This window comes from Oxyura jamaicensis, chromosome 1 (genome assembly GCF_011077185.1).
Source record: "Oxyura jamaicensis isolate SHBP4307 breed ruddy duck chromosome 1, BPBGC_Ojam_1.0, whole genome shotgun sequence".
NCBI classification, from domain to species: domain Eukaryota; kingdom Metazoa; phylum Chordata; class Aves; order Anseriformes; family Anatidae; genus Oxyura; species Oxyura jamaicensis.
In genome coordinates this window covers 200,069,611-200,084,807 of record NC_048893.1, presented here as the reverse complement: position 1 = coordinate 200,084,807, position 15,197 = coordinate 200,069,611, and the positions used below count along the sequence as shown (strand labels likewise).

Sequence of the window (15,197 nt, the reverse complement as noted above, 5' to 3'; positions counted from 1 at the left end):
GAGGGATTGTATGGGGGGGGGGATGTATATGTACGTACAATATATTAGTAGTATCTTAGCATATGGCTGTATCAAGGTTGTTATTTATTTGTTTGTTTGTTTGTTTGTTTGTTGTTTGGTTGTTTGGTTGTTTTAGTTTGGGGAATTTTTTTGAGTCTATTCAGCCAACCCAGGTCTCAAGACTACTAATTTGAAGAAGTAATCACTTGAGACAGACATGATTCATACATGCACTCTAAATATGAAGAACTCAGCTTAAAATCTTTAAGCAAGTAACATTTTAATTCTATAATTTCATAAATTAAAGAAGAAAACAAAAGATTTGCATTTTTTCTGTTGAAGAATATGTTTCTTCCAAACCCGTTTTCTCTTGTTAATCTTTTTTACCTTCATTACCATTTTATTGAAGGCAAAGGCAACATGTAGGCTTGCCCCTTTAAATGTGAAGGACAGTCCCCAAAACTTCAGTGACAAACTCTACCACTGTAAATTGCAGCTGTTGATTTTTCCTGGCAGTTTGTCATTTATTTAATGGTCACTGCCCAGTTACAACAGCCTGCTGCGTAATGTACAGCAGCTGAGAAAAAGGGACAAGAAGCAGGAGCCAGCTACTTGCAGAAGTCTCCTTTACCTGTGATTTCATTTGGTTTGAACACTGTAAGTTGCTTTTAGACAATTATTGAAAATAAAACACCAGGAGAGTTAGGTCTAAGGCCGAATCCCAGATCAGATTTAGGTTCAGAGTCAGAAGTATCAAAATCTCCCATTTTAGCCTCATAAGACAACAGTATTTGGTGATCAGATAACCAAGTATCATTTCTGGGACTTTTTAGGAAGCTAAGTATTTTTAATGATCTTGACTCCACAGATAGCCAAGGCTAAAAGACCAGGTTCTGCTGTGCAAATTTCAAGGAAAATCATAAATATTGTGCTCCAGAAGTGAGTGATCACCCTGTCCTTATCTCAACACTTAAGCCTTTTTCATCATATTTTCTCCCCCTTTTTCTTTGAGGACAGGGAGTGAGAAAGTGGTCTGGTGGACTTCATCTACCCAGATGGGTAAATCGACCACATGTATTTAATGCAGTTAGCTAGAACATGGAAAGAACAGTTAAAAACTAAGTTTGTAGACAGGTGAGTTTATGGTACTCCATCTCTGTGGGCCTAAATTCAACAGCTGATTGCTCATTGACTTGCATCTACAATGTTTATTCAGTAGACAAAGAAGCCAGAGAATTATCTATGTTCCACCCTCTTTTGCACTTATATAAATTTCTAAAAGTATCCAGGAAAACGGTGTATAGATCTTCAGTTTCTGTATCAAGATCATTTTCTATGATGGTTTAACACTATGTGAAGATGTAGTGATATCAGAAGGGTTTAGGATTACAGTTCCACACCTTACTGTCATCTTAAATATATGTATATATGTATATATAGTTATAAATATATTTATGTATATACACGTGTGTGTGTGTATGTATGTTAAGTTTCCCATTCTTGAGTGGATGGAGTATCTTTGTTGTCCTGGTGGGAAACGTGATGAATAGCAATAGTGAACAGTCATATTTCAAGATATACTTTTAAATATAATTATGTACAGTTATGTATGCAAGGACCAGTTTTTGTTGCTGTTGTGTTTTTCTTTCCTTTCATTGTATATAACACTAATTCAATGTTTTGGCTAAGGAACATGGAGTCGCAGACCTTACTACAGGTCAAATATTTTCATGTATATTATAGATTAATGTAGTATATTTAAAGAATATATATATACTAAATTTTGTGAATTACAGGTAAGAAGATCTGATGTGTAAAACAAAGGTTATTCGCTAAAAACAGTTTGAATCAGTGACACAAAAGGACCTTCATTCCTGTTGCATTGTCTTCTCGGCGTAGCATTCACTAAATGATTCACATGGCTATGGTCTCCTCACAGAACATATAATTAACTCCTTTCTTTTTCTGGCAGTGAATACAACTTCGGTATTATTTTCTAATTCCAGTGTGATAGATGAGCAGCATATTCTCTGAAATTATGGGACATTTTTCATTAATTAATTAATTAATTTATTTTTTAGGATGGATATATTTCTTAGCCCAAAGAAATGGTTCGTTCTCTGCTTCTGAGACATTGATGAAAAACTGTAATTAAGGTAAGAAAGAGATAACTTCAAATTTTGGAGAATTTCATAGTCTTGCAGACTCTTCTAGCTTGATAAGTGGTGACTGAAATTCTCTTTCTCTACTTATTTATTTATATTTAATTTAGAAACTAAAGTTAGTTTGTTGCATTTTTAATGTTATAAAGACTTTGTTTTTACAGCAGCTTATTTAGTTATAACAGCACCTGTGAGCTTTTTTGTTTTGTTGTCAGAGATGCCATCACAGATTTAAATTTTAGCAGCCTGCGGGAAGAGATTGCTTTTCTACAGAAAACAATTCTTTTTGTAAAGAAATTCATCCTGCAGGGGTTTTAAGGCCTCAGGATCTAAATCTGGATTTTGAACACTCTACACTTGGCATAAAATTTGAAAATCAGCTATATAACCTCAGAGAAAATAAGACAGGAGATTTACAGGTTTTTGATTCCCCTCTGCCCACTGTCTCCCATCCCCCCAAGAAAAAAATATAATTTAAGGATTTTTAAGGATTGGTTGTTTGCATAGTTTTCCACTGAGATGTCTTTTCTTGTGCATCTTGGCTTTGAATTGGTAATGTTCTTGTATTGAGATGAAATTATACAATTCTTTCTTGAGGCATGGAGTCATAAGCTTAAGGTTGCATCATTTTAAAGGAGAGGATTGTATAAATATCAACAAAACCCACTGAGAATGGATATGTCTATCTCTTGTAAATGCTTTTGTGAATCCTTGCTCTAAGCAACAATGAATCAAATCAAATGATAAAATCTAAGATAAGCACAGGATTGATGGGAGTCCAGTACTTGGAAACAAATGGATTTACCAACCTCTTCCACTGTGTGTGGAGGGATTACCACCAATGTGTACAGCATGGAGTCAGTCTAACAGCCTGCTCAGTCTTCTGTATAAATCATCATATCTATAGCTTGCAGTGCATTGAGAAAAAAATATTTTGGAAGATTACACATAATTATACATACATAAAATAACAATTCAGCACTACGGAACAAAAGGAATATATAGCGATCTCTAATGTTTGACCTGATCTTGACAGATTATTTCTCCCCTGGGAACACAGAATGTTTGTCTGTTTTCAAGTAAATCTTATAGATTTAATCTTTTTATGGCAGAATTAATGAGATCTGTTTTTTTTCTGTCTGCTCTTGTCTGGGATCAGCTTCTCCAAGTGGTGTTGATATGCTTATCTTTATTATATTTATCAGTGTCCAATCACAAGTTCATAAAGGTTTTGGCTGCAAAATAAAGCAATGAAGTTTTTGTAAAAGTTTGGTCAAGAAGTTTTTCATCACTCTTCATTTGCAATCTACAATCTAAAGTTAAGCACATATAACTACATTTAAATGTGAGCAGTATACACTCTATATTAATCTATATTAATATGATGGTAGAACAAATTTGTTACAGAAAGCTGCAGACAATTAGCTTATTTTTCCTTATTTAATTGCAAATTAAATCCTCAGTAGTGCAATAGCCAGAAAAACCCTGACCTTGCCCTTTGAAATTTCTGTGAGGACGTTCGAAAACCTTTTGCCAGGAGCATGTTGTATTCTAAAAATGCTCCCCAAAATTCAGGAGCATCTTCTGTGTTTAAAACAGCACTGTAGTGTTGTTAACTACTATTTTCAAGACTGCATTTTTTCTGTTCTGTTATGTTATTGTGCTTAATTGTGTTGGTCACATTCCATTAAATCTTGAAGTGTAACTTGACTTGATTGATGCAATTTGACAAATTATATACAAGATCTAACCCAAGCATCCCAACAGTTGTTAACAGATGCTGAAAATTTTTCATTCTTACTCTATACTCCAAATTCTATGCCTGCACTACAGATGATGTTTCTGTCTTCCTGTATGAGTGTGTAAGCTAACATTCCTTCTTGAAGTAAATCCATGGCTACTGAATTATCAGATCTTAACAGGATTGTGATATCTAATAATTTACATGCAATGTGTGAAACTGGAAGTGGGGTTTTGAGTGTAGATGTATCAAAGCAACCCTCTGCTGGATTTTTATGTTTATTATAAAATCTTTACACCAGTGTACTATCAACTTATTGGACTTACATTACTAAGACTAACCACAGACTTAAATCCATCCTTTTTTAGATTATACCAGCTTATTTCTTTCAAGTAACATTTACTATAAAGGTTGTATTGGTAGCCAGGATTTTGAATGGCAAACTGTTATTATAATGAAAGAGAGAGAAAGCCAATTCTGCAAGCACATATTCAGCAGGACCTGGAATGAGACCTTTTAGAAGTACAAGAATAGAACAAAATTTGTTTTTAATAGTAGGATAATAGTTGGAACTACTTCATTTTTTGCTAAAAATAAAATAATAATAATAATGATAATCATAAAATCTTCTTTGCAAGAAGGGTGAGCTAGTGAAATATCAGAGATTTCAAAGGTTAGAAAGTAAAAGGATGTAAATGGTAAAACGGATGTAATCTTTGGGGTTAGAGCATAGTCTCTGCCTGCCCACCTGAAATAACACACAGCAGATTCATACAGACTATGGGTGATTATTCCCCTAAAGCTAAAGCTTAAGTTAGTCCTTTCTTAAGAAGTAAATCAGTGCTGAATATGGAACAGAATCAGAACTATAGACCTAAAATAACATGATTCCCCCCCCCCCCCCAAAAAAAAAAAAAGTAAAAATAAAAAAATAAAAATAAATATAAAAGAAATCTGACTTCAAACGAAACTTTATTTTATTATGGTAGAGACTATTTAGAGGCTTTTGAGTGATTAGAATGTATTCAGCCTTAAATAGAAAAAATGTTTTCAAACCTCAGTATGTTTTACTGCCAGGCTTCTACGGACCCTGAATCCTGACCACAGCTGCGAATGAAGGCATTGATTTTTGTTAGAGGCAAGGCTAGGCTAGGCTAGGCAAGGGAACACAGCCTTTGTCATATGGACCCCACTTGAATGTGACAAAATATAATAAACACGTGTGAGGATTTGGATTTATTACCCAATATAAATAAAAGATAAATAATCAAATTAATCTTTATGGTATTATTAGATATCCAGGTTATCTGAACCTCTTTAACAGAATATATAAGTGAGTTTATTGGTTCTACTGCTGGTGGAATTCACAAAAAAGGGGAAAAGAAAAAAAAAAAGAAAAAAAAAAAAAAAAAGAAAAATGTTTTCATGTTTTCTTCATGAATAGAAGCAAACAAGTTCACATGGACCAGATAGAGTATAGTAACACTGTTCCTCCTAGATCTAGTATCTATTTTAATGAAGCTATGGATAGTATATATCATTCAGGTACTGTCAGAGGAAACAGAAGCATCCTCTTCTGGGAACATATTGTTTGAATATATCTGTCACTGGATGCCATCTGGTCCATTACAAAACAAAACATGTAACACTTCAGAGATATTTATTCTTAGTTCTTCCTGAGGCGCCTGATGAGGCCTTTGACAGGATGAGACAATATGACAGAGGAAAGAAACCGATCAGATTCACTGTCTTCTAGGATACCTTTCTAACCTTTCTGCAAGTGTGATCTCCTATAACCTTGTGAATTAATTTATCCTAAACCACAGACTGATATTTGGAGCCGAGTTTCAACAAAACCTGGTCATCACCGTGACTTCTGACTTTGGCTGTTTTATCTCTCTAAGCTATAAAGCAAGAAAGGAACTTGCCTGAGTGTTCAACACAGCTTTGTTTGCTGTCCAATAAGCTATCATTCTGTAATCATTATCTGTTTATCAAGAAAAAGTTGTTCTCACGTTAATATTGTTTAGGATCACATTATGGATTTCACTAGCTGGATGCAAGGAGTCTCTTCTAAATGTATTTCACATATTAGGGCCAAAAGTATTTGTGGGCATTGTGCCCTATGAAATTAAGCAGATGCTCTTTCAGAGGTTTTCCAAAGGCTAATCATGACCCAAAGGGAAAGGACAGGATACAGTGTCATGGTCCTATCCACACCAGTCGACAGTGAGGACTGTGCATACTGATAGCATTGTGATGACTTGGCAAGGGAAATGTAGATGGAATAATTCTCCATGAGAAAGTGCACTTTATTTTAAACCTAGAAGCTTCACAAAATCATGTTTACTTTGGCTTCAAAATCATCCTGGACTTTTAGAGAGGGAATCAAATTTTCTGGGAAATGAAAATGTATATAGTATTGAATTAAATAGAAATGAAAAAAAGATGTTTTGTTAAAAGAAGCCATTTGGGCTGAAGCTGAAGCATTCTCAACATTCTTTCCCTAACAATTTCATTATCAGTTTTTCTTTATTTTCAGTAGGAATTTGGAAAAATGTAAACATTTTCTGTGGAGCAGAATTTGTTCTGTATTCAGCTCTGTTCAATAACATTTTTAGCAATACTGCCATAAGTTCAGATTTCCTTTTCCAGTTTTGGTTGTGAGTCATTCTCTTCCTGTATTAAAGAGGCATCAGGATGTCCTAGAAGTGGACCAGTCTTGAAGAACTGGACCAAACCTAACTCAACCCAACCCAACCAGTTTGTGGGTTTACATGAGGAAGCTGGTTGCCTGGCCTCTTCCGAAAGTGACAAGAGAGAGAGTTCATGTGTGCTGAAACAAAACATTTGACTCTATGTCAGACAGTAATTTCAGAAAACAGTGAAAAAGATGATCAAGCCAATCCCTTATTCAGCAATCAGGCATATATAGGGGACTCAAACTTTTTGCTTCTTGATGAATAAAGAAGGAATAGTGAGGCACAACTTGGGGGATGGGAGCCAAATTCAGATTGGATAAATAAGCAGTTTCCCCTGGGAAACTGCTCTTGAAGGCCTCGATGTCCACCAGAGCTGGTCATTCTTTAAGCGATGCCTCCTAGAAGCACAAGATCAGGCAATTCCTAAATATCGCAAGTCAGGCAGGTGGGGCAGGAGGCCGGCGTGGCTGACCAGGGACATTCTAATGGAGATTAGGCGGAAACAGAGAGTGTTTCGCTACTGGAAGGAGGGCCAGGTGTCATGGAAAGAATACAGGGATGCTGTTCGTGTTTGTAGGGAGAAAGTTCGTGTGGCCAAAGCACGCCTAGAGTTGAAGCTGGCTGTGTCTGTGAGAGAAAACAAAAAGGTTTTTTTTAGATATGTGAATGGAAAAAGGAGAACTAAAGAATACATAGGGCTGCTCCTTGATAGGGAAGGTCTCCTCACAGACAATGACATAGGCAAAGCAGAGACGCTTAACGCCTTCTTTGCCTCTGTCTTCATTGCCGATGATGGGCTTTGGGACCCAGGGTGCCCCGAGCTGGAGGACCGGGACGGTGGGGATGACAAACTCCCAACCGACCCTGAACGTGTGTGGGATTTGCTACTCCACCTGGATCCTTACAAGTCCATGGGTCCGGATGGGATTCATCCCCGGGTGCTGAAAGAGCTGGCGGACGTCATCGCGGAACCTCTCTCAATTATTTTTCAACAATCCTGGGAATTTGGAGAGGTCCCGGTAGACTGGAAGCTGGCAAATGTTGTGCCGATTTTCAAGAAGGGTCAGAAAGAAGACCCTTGCAATTACAGGCCTGTCAGTCTCACGTCAGTGCCTGGTAAAATCATGGAGAAGATGGTTCTCGAACTTATTGAGGCGCACCTGGGGGACAAAGCAGTCATTGGTCCCAGCCAGCATGGGTTTGTGAAGGGTAGGTCCTGCCTAACTAACTTGATTTCCTTTTATGATAAGATCACCTGTATGGTGGACCAAGGGAAACCAGCTGATGTGATTTTTTTGGACTGCAGCAAGGCTTTTGACACGGTCTCCCATAGGATCCTACTGGACAAAATGTCCACCATACAGCTAAATAAAAACATCATACAATGGGTGAGCAATTGGCTAACGGGCAGGGCCCAAAGGGTTATGGTAAATGGGGCTGCGTCAGGCTGGCGGGCGGTCACTAGTGGGGTCCCTCAAGGCTCCATTTTAGGGCCGGTACTTTTCAATATTTTTATAAACGATCTGGATGTAGGAATAGAAGGTATTTTGAGCAAGTTTGCTGATGACACCAAACTTGGAGGAGTCGTGGACTCGAATGAGGGTGGAAAGGCCTTGCAGAGGGATCTGGATAGGTTGGAGAGCTGGGCGATCACCAACCGTATGAAGTTCAATAAGAGCAAGTGTCGGGTCCTGCACCTGGGACGGGGAAACCCTGGCTGCACGTACAGACTGGGCGATGAGACGCTGGAGAGCAGCCTAGAAGAGAGGGATCTGGGGGTCATGGTAGACAGCAAGTTGAATATGAGCCAGCAGTGTGCCCTGGCAGCCAGGAGGGCCAACCGTGTCCTGGGGTGCATCAAGCACGGCATCGCTAGTAGGTCAAGGGAGGTGATTGTCCCGCTCTACTCTGCGCTGGTGCGGCCTCACCTCGAGTACTGTGTGCAGTTCTGGGCACCACAGTATAAAAAGGACATGAAACTGTTGGAGAGTGTCCAGAGGAGGGCTACGAAGATGGTGATAGGCCTGGAGGGGAAGACGTACGAAGAACGGCTGAGGTCACTGGGCCTGTTCAGCCTGGAGAAGAGGAGGCTGAGAGGAGACCTCATCACAGTCTACAACTTCCTCGTAAGGGGGTGTCGAGAGACAGGAGACCTTTTCTCCATTAACACCAGTGACAGGACCCGCGGGAACGGGGTTAAGCTGAGGCAGGGGAAATTTAGGCTTGACATCAGGAGGGGGTTCTTCACAGAGAGGGTGGTTGCACACTGGAACAGGCTCCCCAGGGAAGTTGTCACTGCACCGAGCCTGTCTGAATTTAAGAAGAGATTGGACTGTGCACTTAGTCACATGGTCTGAACTTTTGGGTAGACCTGTGCGGTGTCAAGAGTTGGACTTGATGATCCTTAAGGGTCCCTTCCAACTCAGGATATTCTATGATTCTATGATTCTATGAAATAAAAGGTTTTGGAGAGTTTTGATGTTGTTTGCTTGTTTTCATGTTTTGTTGGTGTTTTTTTTTTTTTTTTTTTTTTTTCTATTTAATTTTTTTGCTGTTATCTGAAATGATGATTTCAGCTGTGGCAGGAAAGCAATCTAGATAGTTTTTTTAAAACAACAACAACAACAACAAACAGAACTAAAAGTAGACATTACTCCAGAAAAACAACATTTTTATTGGTGGTGTGATAAAACCCGAGAGCACATCAGAGCAACTAGCAAATCATCAATCCAGATGACTGGAGTATTTATCAACCTCAGTGTAGCAGGCCTATCATTTCTTCCATTGCTAAATATCTACATTATGATTTTCTAACAGTATCAAGAATTTAACTTTGTGAATAGTTAGTTCTTTTTATTTTCCTACATTAGTTATACAGCAGTAGCATCATAAATAAATAAATGACAATTATAATAATTAGTATTTCATTCTATATAGATTTAGAATGTCAGCTAATATATCAAATCACAATATATGTGTAATGGCATAGTCTTATTTTCTTTTCATATGATATTCTTGTATAGATGAAGGAAATATGATCATATTATACTAAGATATGCTATAGTCTCATTTATTCCTTTGATATACAATGAAAGAATTCAAAAGCATACTTTCATTAGCATACTTTCGAGGGAAAGTTTGTTGTGCTTTCTTTTCACAATCTTCATTCATACCTACCATCAAATATTGATGATAGCATGAGTCATAATTTTCTATACTTAAGCAGATATGGAGAATGATCATATCGGATCAATATCTGGAACCAGATACATTATGTGTGTGCCCACAAAAAGTAAGAGAGATGAAGAGGAGATCTCTTTTGCCACATTTGTACTTTCTCTCAACTCTTTAAAGTTGAAGAAATAAGTTATTTTGGGACACAGTCTAAGGCTAAGATGCAAAAATCAACTTTTTCTAGTGCTTATACATCCTATTTTCCTGACTAGAATTTGTATATTTCATAATGCAGGTTCATGGTGTAATTGTTAAAAACTATTAGTATGTTCATGATACAGTTTGTAAATTATTGCTACAGCTGATAGAGTTAACCAAGGTAAGAGTGTCTATCTACTCAGATATTATTGAGCTGTGGGACAAAAAAATATAGGTTCTTCTTTCTGAATTCCAACAGCATACTATTCTAACAGGCATTTAACAAATATTCTTTTTCTTCTTGGCAAATGAAGCTCTGATGAATGGAATTGTGATTTTGGTTAAAAGCTATAAGGATGTACTGAGCTGTGTGTCTGTGATGAGACACGAGAATGTGATAGCTGCAGTTAAAGTTACAATGTAGTTCATAAATACAGTTTGTTTGGCAATACTATATCTGTTTTTTCCTTTCTCCAAAGGGCAGCTTCTTGCTTCTTCCCTTCTTCCCAACTTTCTGATTTGGGGAATTCTTTATTCTTTAAAATACTTGCATGATGATAGGACCCATAACTTCACTCTGGCAGATGATGTTTTCAGAGGACCGTGCTTACTCCAAAGCAAGGTACTCTAAAGCTATTTGCAAGATAACTAAAAGTGCAAGCTCTGGTTGATACTGGACTCAAAGATTTGAAATAAACTTGGCTTTGAACTGAATTTCTAAGAAAATATTAGTTGGAAACCCTGGGTGCCATGCATGTGAGACCTCACTGAGATTTTTTCACTCGCTTTTTTTTTCCTTTTGTCATTATATTATTTTTTGTGTGAATTTCCCGCAAAAAATATGTGCTTTAACTACTTACTTTTACTTTTGCCATCTTCAGTATCTATCAATGAAAAAGTTAAATAATTATTTCCTTACTTATAATTAGCTAAGATTATACTTCATACTTACACATCATACTTAAGCTTCACACATCATACTTACGCTGCTGTGTTTTGTGTTTTGGAAAGTATTTATAAGTGAAATAAATTTTCAGTCACAGTTGGAAAATCAGCACCTCTAAGGTTGATTCCCAGCAAGCAATTTAGATAGAGGAGGCTAGCATTGCAAAACAGCAGGCTGGCTCTACTGCATAGTGCTGGGCATGAATATTCAGATTACTACCATGGACATTCTTGGTCCTGGTGCTCATGCATGCTCTTCACCACACTGATATGTGTCAGACACCTTTGGGCTAACCAGCACATGCTCTCATATGTCTGTGTTATAATTTCCCTAACCAGCCTGCGCCTAAACTTAGAGGCACAACTTCTTACCTTTTGGACACCCTGGAGACTTGCTTCTCAGCTATTCCAAAAATTCCACTTTTAGGACTCCTTGCTGTGATCAGAATTAGACTTATTACTCCACAGAATTTAAAACAACATTTTCCTCAGAACATTGAATAAACAACTAATTGCACAAATAAAATACTAATCAACACAAATTATCCTTAGTTCATCCAATATTCTACCAAATATTCAAAGCTGTCTCGTAGGTTATATTATTTGCACGAGATAACGTTCTTCTTGCCTTTCCCTGTTCCCCAGGATGACTGTTGCATCTACCCAGAAAAATTGCTTAAGAGAGTTTGTTTACTTCATAGTACAAAATATTTCCTCCTCAGATGAGACAGCAAAGAGCTGTGTCACCTCCACTAGTTCTCTAAAATTGATTAATTCTTTTAGTATGTATTTAATAATATTTCATTACATTTAGATTTCAGTCTTCTAACTTCTTCTCACAGCTTTATCAGCTCAAGTGATAAAGATTTTTGATGAAACATGCTATGAGAAATAATGCACAATGTGTAAAATAAAACTTTTTAGAATTCATGATAAACTTGCTACAACTTTGGCAGACAGTCTACTTGTAACACAAATGAAATTAAGTGTTGTTCTGAGGAGCAAATTTATATGTAATCTCTACCTGATGACCTGGAAAAAAAAAAAAAAAAAAAAAAAAAGCCACAAAAATAAATTAAATATGATGTCAAAAAGAGTATAGTTAACCCATTCATAAGTCAGTGTATAAATTCAGTTTAGTAATCTACCGCAAAGCAAAACCACTGTGCAATTATGCTGCAATTACAAGTTAATTACATAGATATTGCAGCATCTGCATTTTACTTATACTGTCTTTTTCCAAATTATTGTGATTAACCTTGCAGCTTCTAAGTTTTACCTTGCATAACAATAAAGCACATGACCTTGTTAAGTGCAGTTTTTCTGCTCTTATATTTGCTTCATATAAAATTTTTACGTAAAATAATGAGGTAGCATCATTCACTAGTTAATTTAAAATAAGAATTCCTTAAAGACAGTAGCCATATTCTGTAATAATATGTTTCTAGTTAGTAATACCTAACTGGAAAGATAGAGGAAATAATAATAATAAGTGCATATTTTTGTTTATAATAGAAAGTTCAGCTATATAATGGTATGTTACATTTTAGATTTGGAGATTTAGAGTTAAGTTTTCTTATGAAATATCCCAGATCTCCTCTGAGTTAAAAACTGGAATTTAGTTTTCTCTTTCTTAACTTTTGATAACGGAAATAGGATGAAGTGCATTCATTTTCTGTAGTGGGAATATCACTTGTTTAAATTACCTCATATTTTGCAGAAATTGTTTTCCCAGTGCCTACTGGCTTCCAAATCTCATGTGCCAGAAGGTGCCAAAAGGTGCCAGAAGACATTTCTTTCCTCTCTGCATCAGCCTCTGAGTACTTCTTTCTTACAGCCATCAGTACCTGTCCCATGAACCAACCAGTTTAATATACCTGCACAAGAAATATATTGTTCAAGGGTGTGGAAGAGACACAGGCTTTATTATTTTTTTATATATAATTATTTTTATTATTATCATTGTCAGTGCATATTTTCTATATATTAGTATATTATACTGATAATAACATAATTTGAATATTTGTGATTTTGTCGATTATATGAAAAATTGCTCTTTATTCAAAATAACATATTTAAATTTGTCTGCCAGGAGAGTTCTAAAGCATTTGAGTTTTAAAATGCCAGTTGAGTTTTAAAACATTTGTTTTCAGATCTGTATACACAAGGAAAATTGAAGTCCAGTATCTTATTTACAGAAAGATTAATTATTATGCCTGCTGTTATTGTTCCCCAAATGTGCTGTGCTGTATGTAAAACAAAGTACAGGCCTCATCTAGAAAATGTTTAGCCAAAAACAGAGATTGTAGGTACATGAAATGAAAAACACACACAGGAGAAGATTAGGAAGCAGTGAAGTAATCTGGTTAACAAGTTATGCAGTATTTTCAGAATGAAACTTGCTAACACTTGTTAGCTCTAACATTATAGAAATCAGAATTTCTGTAGATATTTTAAACTCCTGATTTGTGTTTTACAGTAATAGAATTTCTTTTTATAAAAGTAGCCTAAGATGTCAAGCTTTCTGAAGTATTTGTAAATACTCTTAATAAAAATGGGGAAATGGGGGGAGGAAGAGGCTGGCGGGGGAGGGGTGGGGGGGAGGCGGAGAGTGGAAGAGCAAAATGGAAGAGGTTTTTAAACGCGCATGCTGGCAGGGAAATCTGAAATTGTAACCAAGACATGGTGTAAATGCTTTCATTTTGTGGGACCATTCATTCACACCTAATCAATTAAGTAATTTTGAATAATCATAATAAGGTATTTTGTCAGAGGAACCAAAAGTAATTCAAATAATTGCAGACACAGTAATACCAGGAACAGAGACTGTTTTCCTAATCCTCATTACAACAAACTTCAGTTTAAAGTTAGCTTATTTCATCATAAAAAGGGAAATAAAAAATCCTGATATGAGTGTTTGACACCCATACATCTACAGCATTATCAAGAAACCAACCAAACAAACAACAAAAAAAAAACTATGATCCAAATGAGAAAACTATAATTTTATGAAGATGGGGATTGGAACTGCGCTATGTATTTATATCAGAGCAGTAGATTAATCATATTTTTTTAGACAGCTGTTTTACTGTTTCTCAATGCCCATCATATTGTTAACTAAGCATGAAATCATGTCATATCAAAAGAGAGTTCTTAAACCTTCATTCACCCATATCAATAAACCTGAGAAAGTGTTTTGCTGTAGATAGAGGTACTAAAGAAAAAAAACGGCTTCATGTGTTAATTTTCTTCTTTCTCCAAGACTTTGGGTTTAATAGATCTATCTTTTTCTTCTGTGGTAAACACACGAGATTTGCCATATATACATTTATTAATTTATTGATTTATTTATTTATTCCCTGTTCAGTGGAAATGCAAACGAATGTTTTCCTCATGCATTACAAACATTTGTAATAATTATATTCATTACAGTACATGCATAATATTGAATTCAGATAACTAAACTGGTGCCATAGCCTTTTAAAAATATCAAAACTGTGTTTATGTTAGGGAGGAAGAAGGGTTATTTAACTGACACACACACACAAAATCTTGTTATAAATTGATCATTAATAAATTTAAGCTTGTAATTAAAAGATAACATCTAGCCTTTAGAAGGGTGATGTTCTGGAGCATCCATGTCAACACAGAGAAAAATTAAATCAAATTCAGGAGATTTCTAAAAAGGAACAAAAATAGGTTTTGCTTTTGATTGTAGGAAGGTGAAGTCAGTGAGAGATGTTCTATTCTATACCAGTTAGGCCAGAAAAGACTAACTTTCTCATTAGAAGACAGTTGTCATGATCCATGTAAACATGATAGGTGTTGTTTTTTTTTTTGTGACACCCACTGGGTATATCTATCCAGTATAGCTATCAACATTATATCTATCTACTATAGCTATCAACAAAATAAACATATTGGTGAAAAGATACAAAATGCATGTGTCAGGACAATATTCTGGATAGCATGGCCACATTAGTAAAAGAACAATTCATGGGGACTTTGATTTATTATTTATTTATTTATTTATTTATTTCCAGGTAAATTCCCTGAAGTTGCTTACTTCATTACTATTTCATGCCATCTGTCTTACTTGTATAATACAAAACCATTGACATGCTCTCTTGCTTTCCTTACACACAAATTGTTTAAAAACAGTTACAGACTGATTCAAAGACCTCTGAAATTAAAGGACACACTTTCATCACACTTTCATTGCTATTACTTAGCATTGGAAAAAAAAAAAAAAAAAAAAAAAAAAAAAAAAAAAAA

At 35.9% G+C, this 15,197-nt stretch overlaps 1 protein-coding gene across 1 annotated transcript in view; it reads left to right on the top strand.

The window, feature by feature from the left end:
• Positions 1-2,081: 2,081 nt before the first annotated feature.
• The window catches only part of TENM4 (teneurin transmembrane protein 4), a 901,054-nt gene continuing 887,938 nt past the window's right edge, over positions 2,082-15,197 (top strand). Inside the window, exon 1 of the mRNA XM_035330189.1 lies at positions 2,082-2,156. The gene's annotated coding sequence lies outside the window, so the exon portion shown is untranslated. The remainder of the gene's footprint in view (positions 2,157-15,197) is intronic.